Source organism: Magnolia sinica, chromosome 6 (assembly GCF_029962835.1).
Source record: "Magnolia sinica isolate HGM2019 chromosome 6, MsV1, whole genome shotgun sequence".
NCBI classification, from domain to species: Eukaryota; Viridiplantae; Streptophyta; class Magnoliopsida; order Magnoliales; family Magnoliaceae; genus Magnolia; species Magnolia sinica.
The window spans coordinates 64,096,147-64,109,056 of NC_080578.1; the positions used below are offsets into that span (position 1 = coordinate 64,096,147).

The following is a 12,910-nucleotide window of genomic DNA, read 5'->3' on the forward strand; positions in this document are numbered from 1 at the left end:
CAACATCTTTGAAGACATCTTTAGTATTCTGGTTTAAGGGCATTTTCGGATTTCCCATGTTAATTAGGGGGCGTATCATGGAACTCATAAGCAAGCTGACCTATTGGCCCATCTACTTGATGGAGCTTGTATTTTGTTTCTGGGATTTCGAATGTTGACCTTCGGTTGGTTGTGAATATAATAGTGTTCCCCTCATTGAACTTACTGTTCAAATGTAAAGAGCTTCCAGCAACTTCCGATTTCCCAATCTAGAACCACAAAAATAATACAGCTGATACCAAAGAAAGACCAGATCTCTAGCTTTCATGGCAATTCTAGGAAGATAAGAATTACATGTCACAACTTCCTCAACAATACCATATAGGGAACCATAATGTCTTCCATCGAAAATGAGCAAATCCCAAGTGTTGGTACTACATCAAATCGGTAAAAAAGCAACAAGCTTATCACCGGATATCATGGCCACCTACAAGATGAGTGTCTGCTGCCGAGTCCAAGTCATGGATAGAAGCTTATCACTGTATATCATGGCCACTTGCAAGTAGAGCATCCCAGCAACGAGTCCAAGTCATGGATAAAAGCTTATCACTGTATATCATGGCCACTTACAAGAAAAGCATCTGCTGCTGAGTGCTAGTCATGGGGAAAGAACACCCTACAAAACAAAGAGGCCTTCGTCAACAGGAATGCAATTTCCTGCAATGCTTCAAGAAATAGAAACAACTAGCCACAGCCATGAAAAGAATATTCATCTTGAATGAATGAGACCCGAAAGAATTTCAAAAATTTGAAAGAGACTAGCTAAAATATATGGAATCGATTTTTTGAGTGAACTAAATTGGTTGCTCAGGGGTGAAACCTTTTTGTCAATCACATGCGTTTATGTGTTAGGGAGTCAGTTGAGCCCTTGGAAGCTGAAGACTAAAGACACATGAAGACTGGAACATCAAGGAAGTGAAGAATATATATATGAGGTGCCTTGGTGACCCTAACATTGCCCAAAACAACCCTTGAACTTGTAGATGATCATGGCCCAATAGGTAAACCTTGTTTGATCATTCATTAGCCTTAGAAGCCCCATTTAAACATGCTTAGATAGGCTATAAAGGTTGTGAGTTGCTGTTAAACCAAACCAACCAAAACAACAGACTCGTAGGTGTTATCGATCGATCCTCAATCAATCAATCGATAAATCGAATTCGAGCGATCGAACATGGCCCAAATCGTCCCACAAAGAATTCTCTATAAGCTGGAATTACAACCAATCAGACCGGCCGATTTCTGTCTATTTTTTTTACCGTTGGAACTAGATTCCTTTATAAGGGGCATACGGGCCTTCGGAAAAATGATGGTTTTTGAATGAGTTTGAAGCCCAGTGTATCCCAATACTTCATAACAATTTTAGGCTCTCACTTTAAGGGATTTAAATAATCTTGCATGTGTTTAATCACTCTAATGAGCACTCCAAGCTCCTTATAAAAATGAACTTATTTCCTAGCATTCTTTAGATGATAGATACCAATCCAATAGGAAAACTCTTCGTCTTTCAAACCTCTAGAATACTCATTTAGGTGAGTTCTCATTTGAAAACCAACTAAGCCTTTAGTCGTAGGAGATTCAACCAACCCCCTCTCATTACCTTGGTAGCCTCATTGGAGCATTAATTGCAAGGTAGTCGATTCAAGGAAGCGGAAGAAGACCGACTTCAACGTTTGAGGGAGCATAAGGGGAATTGATTGGAGCACGGGAGAACATCGATCAAGCAACCCAAGCACAGCGCATCAACAGGACTCAATCCGATAAGTTGTCAATTAGTGAGTCCATACTCTCTTTCCTTGTGTAGGATTGAGGGTAAAGGTTTGTGACCCAAACTCGATAGGTTCTTGTGTAAGACCAATGTTCTTGTGTATGGCCGAATTCACTGGACACTGTTGTGTATGTGTTAGTCTCCGTGGGAGCCTCCGGCGGGAGTAAACGTAGGTCCTTTGACTAGGACTACGGTTATTGGTTAACCGATAGAAAACCAATTAAAATCTCTTACGGAAGCCTCAAATGGGAGTGTATGTTTGGTAGGTCATTGTGCAGGGCTGTATAGGTTAGAGGTGAACTTGACTTAAAACCTCTAATAATGAATACTGATACACTAAAGGAGAGTGTCCACCGAGAGTGGAGTAGGGAAACCAAATCACTCTATATGCTTGTTTTTGCGATTGTAAATTGCGTACATTTCTAATTACACTTAAGTAATTGATTGGTTGAATTATTTGAATGCATGGGTTATATTGTATGCTAGGTACTCAACTTGTGAAGCACACACAAGTTCACTATCAAATATAGACTAGTTGCTCTAATTGGTATATCATTGGTAGTCTATGTGATTGGACCGACCTTGGCTTGGAAGCATTAATGTTAAGTTGCCTTAGTTTAATTTGGTATAATAGTTTAAGTAAACAATTGTGATTTGAATTGGCATAAATTTTCAGTGGTCATATTCCCTCCTCCGCTAGGACTTAGCCATTCATTCCTTGGCTCTGCCAACCTTTTGCACGTGTATGCCGTGGTAGACAATCCAGGCAATTTCAGGGAGTTCATGTATAATAGAGTTGGCCACGCCAGAACATCAGGTGGGTCGATGACAAATTCAGAGGAAACATTGCAAGTTCAGCAATAAAAATCAACGGACCTTGGTTGCTCAAAGCAAGGGCAGACCATGGTGAAAGAATGTGGAAGTGGCAACAAAAATAAACATAAAAAGTAAGATTGTCAAGGTACATCTGCATGAAGTATAATCAAAGAATTCAATGTCTGTATCTAACAAACACTTCCTTAAATAGAGAATCCTCCACATCATTGACCTCTACATGCATGACTAAATGACATATTTGAGTGAAAAGAGATTTTGTGGATATCATTAAAGCGAAAAAACAAAGGTTCCATGATTCTGAATTTGACTTTGCTACCAAACCAATACCACACTAGGAATTACGGAAATCAAAGAGACAGGCCTGGTTGATTTGGGCCCAGATTTTGTAGTCATACTTGGCCCATCAAAGTTTTGATTTGGAGTGCACCTGGTTTGATTTGGGCGCAGATTTTGAATCAGTCAGACTGGCCTATTCAAAATTTGATTTACTCAGCAAGTGCATTGACAAGTATACTTAGAATACCCTCAACGAAGAGACTACCTGAGAAAAGAAAATTGGTCCTTTGCTTCCATCTTGTTCGAATGCCCCCATCTAACAGGATGCAGGAAGCTTCAAATCACACTTGCATAGAAGAAGAGACCTAAAGTGGGTCCTACTTGATCACTAGTGGCAGAGAAATCTTTTTTGAAAGAAGTGCAGAATAATCTTCACATCAGATTATATGAATGATTGTGCCTAGAAAAAATTACAACAGTGTGCTATTGGGTCATGTTTTAGTTTTAGAGTTACTATTGGAGTTTCTTGCATGGTTAGTTACAATTGTTTTAGGGGAATTTTCCCCTTCTTTAGCTATGCTTTACAATTCAGATTCTGAGCTTGTTTGGAAGCCAGGGGAAAAAATGTTGGAAAACCCATGGAAATGGAAATGGAAATGAGTTTTTTTTTTGTTTTTTTTGGTGGAAATGAGTTTTTTTTTTCTTCTATTTATCCACGTAAAGAAGCAACGCCCAAAAACGCCAAAAGGAGTGGTGAGAAGGATTTCTTGTGTGAGTGATGTAAGGGGTTATAGCTAGCGACAATAAGGGAAGAAGCGACATCCTCAGAGGACGGAGATGCATCGGGAAAAAGGGAAATGGTATCTGGTAAAAAGAAGATACAAAAAAATGGAAAGAAAATGCACTGCTTTTGGAATACCCAACCTTGTTTGTAGAAGGTTTTCCAGAAGCATGGAAACCAGTAAACTTCAAGAGGGTCTTCTCGAGTGCAAGAATAGTTAAGGAAATAGTAATTCCTCAACAAAGAAACTCCAACGAGAGCAGAGCGTTTGCATTCGTCCGAATGAGTTTGGAAGAGGAACTGGTAAACGTAGTCCATGAACTCAATGCAGAGAGTTTGGGGGGAATAAATTGAGAGTTCAGAAGGTGAGATATGGGCCAGAGAGGAACAACGAAGTCGATACAGGGGTCAATATCCTTGAAATGAAAGATGGAGGTACAAAGAACAGCTATATCGGATAGTTCGGGCCCTTCGAAGATAGTTACAGAAGCGGCAGCAGGAAGATCTTTCAAAGACGCAGTGCTTAACAAAACAGAACAGAGAATCGAGGCAGCAAACGTTTAAGATGATTCAGATAACAGATAGGCTTGGAGGGCAGTTACAGAGGAAGGACCAGAAGTAAGGATTCCTACAAAAGTTCTAGACAACTCGTGGAAGACCTTTGAGCATTGCTTCACAGTCGTCGTAAGACCTGGAACAGGAGAAACGGATCTTCTAGAATGGCTAATCTGCAATTGTGATGGTATAGAGGAAGAAGATTTAATCGCTGAAAAGCTACAGGAGAATGCAATGTTAGTATCATTGGGATGCCAGGAGCATGCTGAAAAGGTTTCTTCTGTATGCAGATCAAACAGAGATGGTATAGTCACAAAGATTCAGAAATGGGAGAACTGGTCAATTTTTGGTTGGGAGGAACATTGGTATCAAATATGGTACAATTTTATTTTATTTTATTTGTTTGGGTTAACATGTTAGCACACACTCCACTGTTAGCCACACCCCGACTTACCAAGACCTCAGTGTTGAAATGAGGTTATCTTCACTCAGTCTACCACTTAAGCTATGGATCTGTGTGTATATTGTACATTCCTTTGGAATTTTGGATTGATGACATTATAAGACAAATCAGAGCATGTATTGAATCGGTGGTGGCCATCAATAGTCGCACTGACAGGAGCGAGGAGTTGTGTTTTGCGAGAATACGAATTAGAAAGAAAAATTGGAATTGGAAGTTCCTGAACAGGCGGCTGGTATACCACCATAATGAAACTGCCTTTGATTTTTTGTTTACGGATAGGATTTCTGTTGGCTTCATCGGGATGCTCGTGTAGTTTGTTAACACAGTACCCGATTTCAATTGGGCTAAAGGTTGGTCCCACAAAGCTTAAGGTGGAAGTGTTACAGGAGCAGGACGATCTACAGAGGACTGAAGGAGAAGAGTGATACTGTCTGTTAATGATAGCTGGTCGAAAGAATGAAGAAGGAAGTCCACATTCCTACTCCAATGGAGCACCATATTTTGAAGGGAAACAGTGTCACTAGATTACTAGCTTTCGAAAAGAGGGGGAAAGCTTTTCGCTGGAAAAGTTGACACACGGCAAAAATATCAATGATTTTCAGACACGTAGAAACAGTATTAATGAAGGGGATGAAAGAGTCGTCTTCCCCACTAATAATCTTCTGACACGTGGAAAGCTAACCAAAGGCATTAATGAATCGATGGTTTTTCAAAGCCCGAGTATACATGCTAATACTCGGCCTCGTGCGGAGAGTCAGACACGTGAAATTTTAAACCTTAGTTTCGCACAGGTGGAAGATTGCTTAAGCCATTCCACATGCGACAACCCTTATTCTTTTAATCCCGTATACGAATCAAATCGTCCAGAACGCCTGATAGAAAAACAAAAGATGAGTCCCTCTTCGACTCGGGCAGAGTAGAGAAGTCCCCACCTACAGCTACTTCCTCTCCAAAACGAGGCCGTGCATGATAAAAGCAGGAGAGATCCTCGATGGAGATGGCGACGATGGAGTGCGGTAAGTGCTCAGTCGTGGATGATGATGTGGTTGTATGTGCTAAGAAAAGTTCGGAAGAAAGATATATTGCAAGGTCAGACAATTTCAAGAGTCAAATCCCGGTTGATAGACCTCAGATAGTTCCGTTTGTGGGAAAGGAGAAAGAGCTCTCTACAGGAGAAATCCTCATTAGACCTCATGACCCAAAAGAAGGGAACCCAAATAATGGAGGAGGATATTTTCAGCGTCAACATGGGCAGACAAGTTGGGGCTGGGAGGGTTCAAAGACCTAGAAACTTTAACCCCTTTAGCAATTGAGCATCAGTCGGGCACAATGGTGGCAATGGGCAGTAGGTTGTCACGGAATAACCAATTGAGGACAGAAATCTCATACCTGGCTAGCTGCAGACCAGAAGGATTACAACGGCACAAGGTATGAAAAGAATAAAGTTGGTAATGATGGAGGTTGTGCAGTTAGTGGGGGTCACCTTTGGGGACAGACCAGAAGATTATGTGTCCTATTTTGAGTTCGTTGAAGAAAGGGGAAGACTGATAATTCCAAATCAGGTCCAATTTTCTGTCAGAGATATGGTGAGCCTAGAAGAGGAAAACACAAATGCGGCCAAAATAGTGGTGAGACAAAGGGGAGCAATTAGTTGTAAAAGAAGATTTTGACTTGGAATGTCAGGGGTTTGAGCGTGCACAAAAACGAGAGCAATTCATAGATGTGTAAAAGACACAAAATACAGTTGACAACGATTTAGGAAACTAAGATGAAGTGAACCAAGGGCTGATTAATTCGATTTGGTGGGGTCAGCAAAAAGAATGGTTAGCGGCAGATGTGATTGGATCGGCGGGAGGTATATTAGTAATCTGGAATTCGACAATTTGGAGTAAAGAGGACAGTTGGACAGGGAATTTTTCGGTGTCAGTGGTGTTGAAAGAGAGGGGGTCCGGTTTCAGATGGTGTTTCTCAACAAAACGTCACGACGAGTTCTGGGCAGAATTGGACACATGTCATAGCAAGTAGGATGTTCTATGGTGTGTGGAAGGCGACTTTAACATAGTTCAAGTTCTTCATGAAAAATCAAATGGGGAGCAAATCTCAAGAAGTATGAAAAACTTTTCTGAGTGGATATTGAAGAATGAGATGATAGACCTTCCATTGGGAGGTGCTAAATTCACTTAGTCCAATGGACAAGCATTGCCAATAAATTCCAGGCTAGACAGATTCCTTATCTCCTCAGAATGGGGGGAGAACTATCCGTTGATTCACCGATGTGGATTGCCTAGATCTTTTTCGGATCATTGCCCAATTCTTCTAGAAGTGGATGAGGAGGATTGGGGGCCGCAACCGTTTAGGTTTGAGCTAGCATGGTTAGAAATCGAAGGTTTTGGGGAAAAAAGAGTGGAGTGGTGGTCAAAGGGGGCGCCGGTTATTCCCTCTAAAGCGACTGAAACAAAAAAAATAGGGGAGTGGAAAAAAGAGCACCTAATTGGCCAAAAGGAGGAAAAGACCAAGTTCCTTCTAGAGATTCAAAGAATTGACTCGAAAGAAGAGGACCTATCAGCAGAGGAAATAGCATGGAGGGAGGTGCATAGCGCAAAATACAATGCTATACTGCGAGAGGAAGAGATTAAATGGCATCAAAAGTCTAGGGCAACCTAATTGAAAGCAAGGGACAAAAATACCAAGTACTTTCATGTGATGGCTAGTGCTAGAGTGCGATCTAATAAGATTATATCGTTATTGGTGGACAGGGAAAGGATAGAGAGGAAGTCAAAGATTTGTGAAACTATAGTTAATTTCTATGAGGACCTTTTGTCTAAAGAGAGGAGACATAGGCTGACCCTTGATAACATGCATTTTGAATCAATTACGTTAGAAGCGGCAGATGTGTTGGAATAGGCTTTTCCTGAAGAAGGCATCAAGGAAGTAGTGGCAGAGTTGGGCGGTGATAAAGCTCCGGGGCTAGATGGATTTCCTTTGGCATTTTATCAGAAATTTTGGGAGTATGTTAAGCGGGATGTGTTAGGCTTCATGCACGAATTCTATGAGAAGGGCTTAATAGCGACAAAATTAGGGGCTACGTTCATAGCGATGATTCCCAAAAAGAAAGGAGCTGAATGTTTGAAAGATTTCCATCCCATTAGTTTGCCAGGTGGTCCATAAAAGATTTTAACAAAGGTTTTGGCATCCAGATTTCGAAAGGTATTGGGAGATGTTATCTCGGAGTCTCAAGGGGCCTTTGTGGATGGAAGACAAATTGTTGACTGTTTGTTATGGCTAACGAATGCGTCAACTCTTTTTAATTTAAAGGGACAAATGCATTGTTTGCAAGCTTGATATGAAAAGGCATATGACGATGTTGATTGGGCATTTCTAGATTACATGCTGGGTAGGCTGGGTTGTGGACCTAAATGACGCATTTGGATCCAAAAATGCATGAGATCGACAAAAGTTTTGATAATGGTGAACAGTTCGCCGAAGGGGTTCTTTGTCCCTTCCCGTGGGTTACATCAAGGCGACCCTCTATCTCCATTTCTATTCGTAACAATAATGAAGGCTCTTAGTAAAATGATTGATAGAGGTGTTTAAGTCGGTTTGGCTAAAGGTTGTGGGGTGCACAACACGAACTTTCAGATTTCACATATTCAATATGCGGATGATACGCTTTTACTATGCAAGGCGGACGATTTCTTTGTGCAAAATCTATGTTCCATCATAGTCAGATTTGAGGTAGTCTCCTGTTTGAAGGTCGAGATCTCCAAAAGTGAGATTTTAGGGGTAGGCATCTCCAAAGATGAAGTTCGGGCATTTGCATTACTATTCAGATGTCAGGAAGCTTCCTTTTCTGACAACTTACCTTGGCTTACCGTTACGCATAGGGAGACTGGCGAAACACATGTGGGCCAAAGTTGTCGAATGATGTGAACAAAAGATGTCCAAGTGGAAATCTGGGTACTTATCAATGGGCGGGAGAATGGTTCTGATTAAAGCGTCTGAGTCAACTCTTCCGGTCATTTCATGTCTCTCTTTAAATGCCCAAAAGGTCTATTCTAAATATTTTGGAAAAACAGAGGGATTTCTTGTGGAAAGGGTTGAAAGAGAAACAAAACTTCCATCTTTTGAAGTGGGATGAGGTTTGTAAGCCAACGAATCGAGGAGGTGTGGGGTTTAGGAAGTTAGAGGAGATGAATTTAGCGTTGTTGGGGAAATGGGTATGGAGGTTTGGGTCGGAGAGGGAAGCTAAATGGAGAGAGGTCATATCAAGAAAGTATGGGGTTGTGGAGGATCAAGACATCCTCACTGTATCGATCTTCTAACTTGTGGAAATCAGTGATGTCCCTAAAAGAGAGTGTGGGAGGGAATGGTTTTAATTTGGGAGACGGTAAAAGTATTAGATTTTGAGAGGATAGGTGGGTAGGAGATTTCAAGTTGTGTGAAAGGTTTCCATCATTAGTGAGACTAGCTAGGGAATGAGGGGTGAAGGTGAATAATTGTTTTTCAGTTACAGCTGATGTAGTAACTTGGGTTCCTATTCGTGGAAGAAATCTCGTGGACGAAGAGATTGAAGAAATGGTTCAACTCCTTCACTGTTAGCGAAGGTCTTCCCGGTGTTATCAAGGTATTCAAAATCGATTACGTAACGACCATTGTGTAACGGTAACGTTACACAACATTACGCATTACAAATGAGTAACACCCCGATCTAGAATTTTCGACAATAACAAACCGTTATGCCCTCGTAATGGTCGGAGTTTAATGGTTTAAAAACAATCATTTTTTTTTTTAATATAAAAATTGGCATTGCAGATGGTTTTTACAATTTTTCTCAGTTTTTTTTCATTGTGATATTGTTTCTAAGTTGATTTCGACCACTCTTGTGCAATCTTTTTTTTTTTTTTGTGGAGTGTGGATTGTTGCAATACATGTATAACCTTTAGATCTACACATGTATGTAATAAATAAGAGTTTTTCATCTGATTTTTTATTTTTTGCTAATTTTTTATGTCGCTTATTTTTGGAATGAATTGTGCCCATTTTATAGCTTTGTTTTTTCTTATAATTATTTGGGAGGAATGATGTTAAATGCTTATGGATATGCATTAGTAGGATGACAGCCATTGATTACATGAATTTGGGGCCAATTTGGGTGCATTCGAGTGGTCCCCTAAATCGGTGCTAGTATACATCCAAATTTAATTTCGATTTTTTTCTTGTAATTAGTTGGAAGAATTGTGTTAAATGCTTGGGGATATGTATTAGTAGGATGATATCCATTGATTGCATGAATTTGGGGACATTCAAGTGGTCCTGCAAATCGACAACACTATTCATCTTAATTTAATTTCATTTTTTTTTCTCATCTTTTAATTAGTTGGGGGGAATGATGTTAAATGCATACGGATATGTATCAGTGGGATCCATTGATTGCATGAATTTGGGCCAATTTGGGGGCATTCGAGTGGTCCTCCAAATCAGCTGCAGTATTTGTTCGAGTTTAATTTCGATTTTTCTCATAATTAGTTTTTTTTTTTTTTTGGTGTGTGCGTGTGCGTGTGTGTGTGTGTGTGGGGGGGGGGGGGGGGGGATGGGGGGATGATGTTAAATGCTTTAGGATATGCATTAGTGGATGATAGCCAATGATTGCATAAATTTGTGGCTGATTTAGGAGCATTTGAGTGGCCCGCTAAATCGAAGGTACTATTTACCCGAATTTAATTTCAATTTTTTCTCTTAATTAGTTGGAGGGAATGATGTTAAATGCTTAAAGATATGTATTAGTGGAATGAAGCATTCGAGTGGTCCCCCAAATTGGTCGCACTATTTGTTCAGGTTTAATTTCGCTTTTCCCTTAACTAGTCTATTATTATTTTATTTTATTTTCGGGGGGGGGGGGGCAATGATTGCATACATTTGGGGTCGATTTAGGAGCATTCGAGTGGCCCCCTAAATCAATTGTACTATTTATCCGAATTTAATTTCAAATTCTCTTAATTAGTTGGAGGGAATGGTGTTGGGTGACTAGCAAGTTGTAGTAGCGACTTTTGTTTTGTGAGCAGAAACAATGGCAGGCCAACTGAGAAGTGAGGATATTGGATGACAACATTGTGAGAAAGTGGGTGGGAGTAGGCACTCAATGTAACTACTATAGCAGATTAATAATTGGAGTCACACGAGCGAAACAACATTTGGCACGTCAAAAGAGGCAAGTCGTGGAATTCACAAGTTTGCCAAGAGAGGTAATGCAAATGATGTGGCGGAATTTGGAAGAGATGAAGGGAATAAGAGCTAGCATGCAAAAGAAAAGGCATGATGCTCTTGATGCGGCCTGACAAGAGGTGTTTGGTTCTGATTATATGGACTTTGGTCATAATGAGAATGTTGAGTCCGATGAAGATTCAAATTGGGAGGTAAGGAGGATGAGGAGATGGTGCATTGCGCACTACTCATGAAGATGAAAGGCATGGGCACATGTTTGGAGGGAGGGGATCTGTTCATGACATAGGTAGGGGCAGTGGGAGTGGAGCTGGGGGTGGGGGTGGGAGATGGGGTATGTTTGGTTATTGGCATGCCTTTAACTGGTGAGAGGCTTCACGTGCTCCCCTTGTGACTAATGATGTAGATGTGGTGGAGCCTGGGAAACCTTAAAGTGATCCGATTATGCTTAGGAAGGAGACGAGAAAGCAGGAGAGGTTAAAACAAATGTGAGGTAAAAATGCATTTGAGAAGCTTGGTAGGGTCGTGGCTACGCTATTCATATATGGCAATATAGCCCTAAATGTTGCTAGCTGCCCCTATTGGCAAGTGGAGATAGATGCAGCAACAGAGGCAGGCAAAGGAGTGAAGGCACCCACAGCTCGTGAAATTAGGGAGAAATGAAAAGATGTGTGGAGGCATAACTGGTCCCCTTGAGAACCATAGGATAGACTAGAGGATGTGTTATTGTGTGTGATGGTTGGATTGACTCAACTAGACATAGTATGATAAATTTTATGGTGTGTTGCCACTTAGGAACGGTGTTCCATAAATCAATTAGTTTTTTAAAGATGTTCCATAAAGCAATTGATGCATCGGAGGTAACGAAAAATGCAAATTATATTTTTTAACCTTATGAATAGGGATGAAATTGGAGAGCAAATTGTGGTGTAGATTGTCATCGAGATCAGTGAGAAAAAATGTTGATGGAGAAGAGAATTTATTCTGGTCACCATGTGCCGCACACTGCATCAACCTTAAAGATATTGGAAATAAAAATAATGTCACAAAATTGGTTGAAAGGGCAAGGCAAGTGATGACATTCATTTATAACCACAACTAGTGTCGAAGTATTGGTATTGCTACAAGTTTCGCTGGCCGTGGATACGGAAACAATATCAATATCGCCGATAATATCATTGATAACCAAAAATGTGGGGAAACATGGGAAAACGATGGATTTTTTCAGTGAAACTTCAAGAGATGCTAAAATACACATATTTGCATATTTAGGAAAAGAATTATAAAAAGAATGCATAGATAATAAGTTTCCATTTAATAGGGGCCTAAAAGCATGTGTTGTTGTAAGAAACCAGTCCAACCATCCATCCATCCATCCAAATATCTATCGATATTTTAGAATATCAACAACACACGATGCTTCACCAAGAAATCATCAATAACTGGAAAGGAAATGAAAGATTGTGGTCTCGATATCATCCATGTTGCGATATGATTGATATTATCGTCGACAATTTGAACACCGCATATAACCATGTGCCCACAAAAAAATTGAAATGAAAAGCATTTTAACAAACAATTTTTGACAATATTGATACATTGGTGATATTATCAAAATATCACCAATACACTTGGAATTTATATGGTCGAAAATCTTGGCAATATTGATACATTGGTGATATAAGCAACACCTAGAATTTACACAGTCGAAAATATTGGTGATATCAATACATTGGCAATACTTAGTAATGCATCACCGATACCAAGAATTTCTAAGACTACCAGTGTTACCGGTAACGCTGAGCTAAAGATAGAGATAATATCGGGGATATTGCGAAAATATCGAAGATACTCCAAACAATGACCACAACCAAGCAGTCACCATAATGAGGAAGTTCATGAAGGCCTGCAGTGACTCAATTTGCGACAAGCTTTACTACCCTAGAGAGTTTGTACGAGAATCGGGGAGTGT

At 40.3% G+C, this 12,910-nt stretch overlaps 1 protein-coding gene across 1 annotated transcript in view; it reads right to left on the reverse strand.

Annotated features, from left to right (window-relative positions):
* Positions 1–207: 207 nt before the first annotated feature.
* Positions 208–12,910, reverse strand: part of LOC131248813 (uncharacterized) — an 88,168-nt gene continuing 75,465 nt past the window's right edge. Inside the window, exon 13 of the mRNA XM_058249284.1 lies at positions 208–655. The gene's annotated coding sequence lies outside the window, so the exon portion shown is untranslated. The remainder of the gene's footprint in view (positions 656–12,910) is intronic.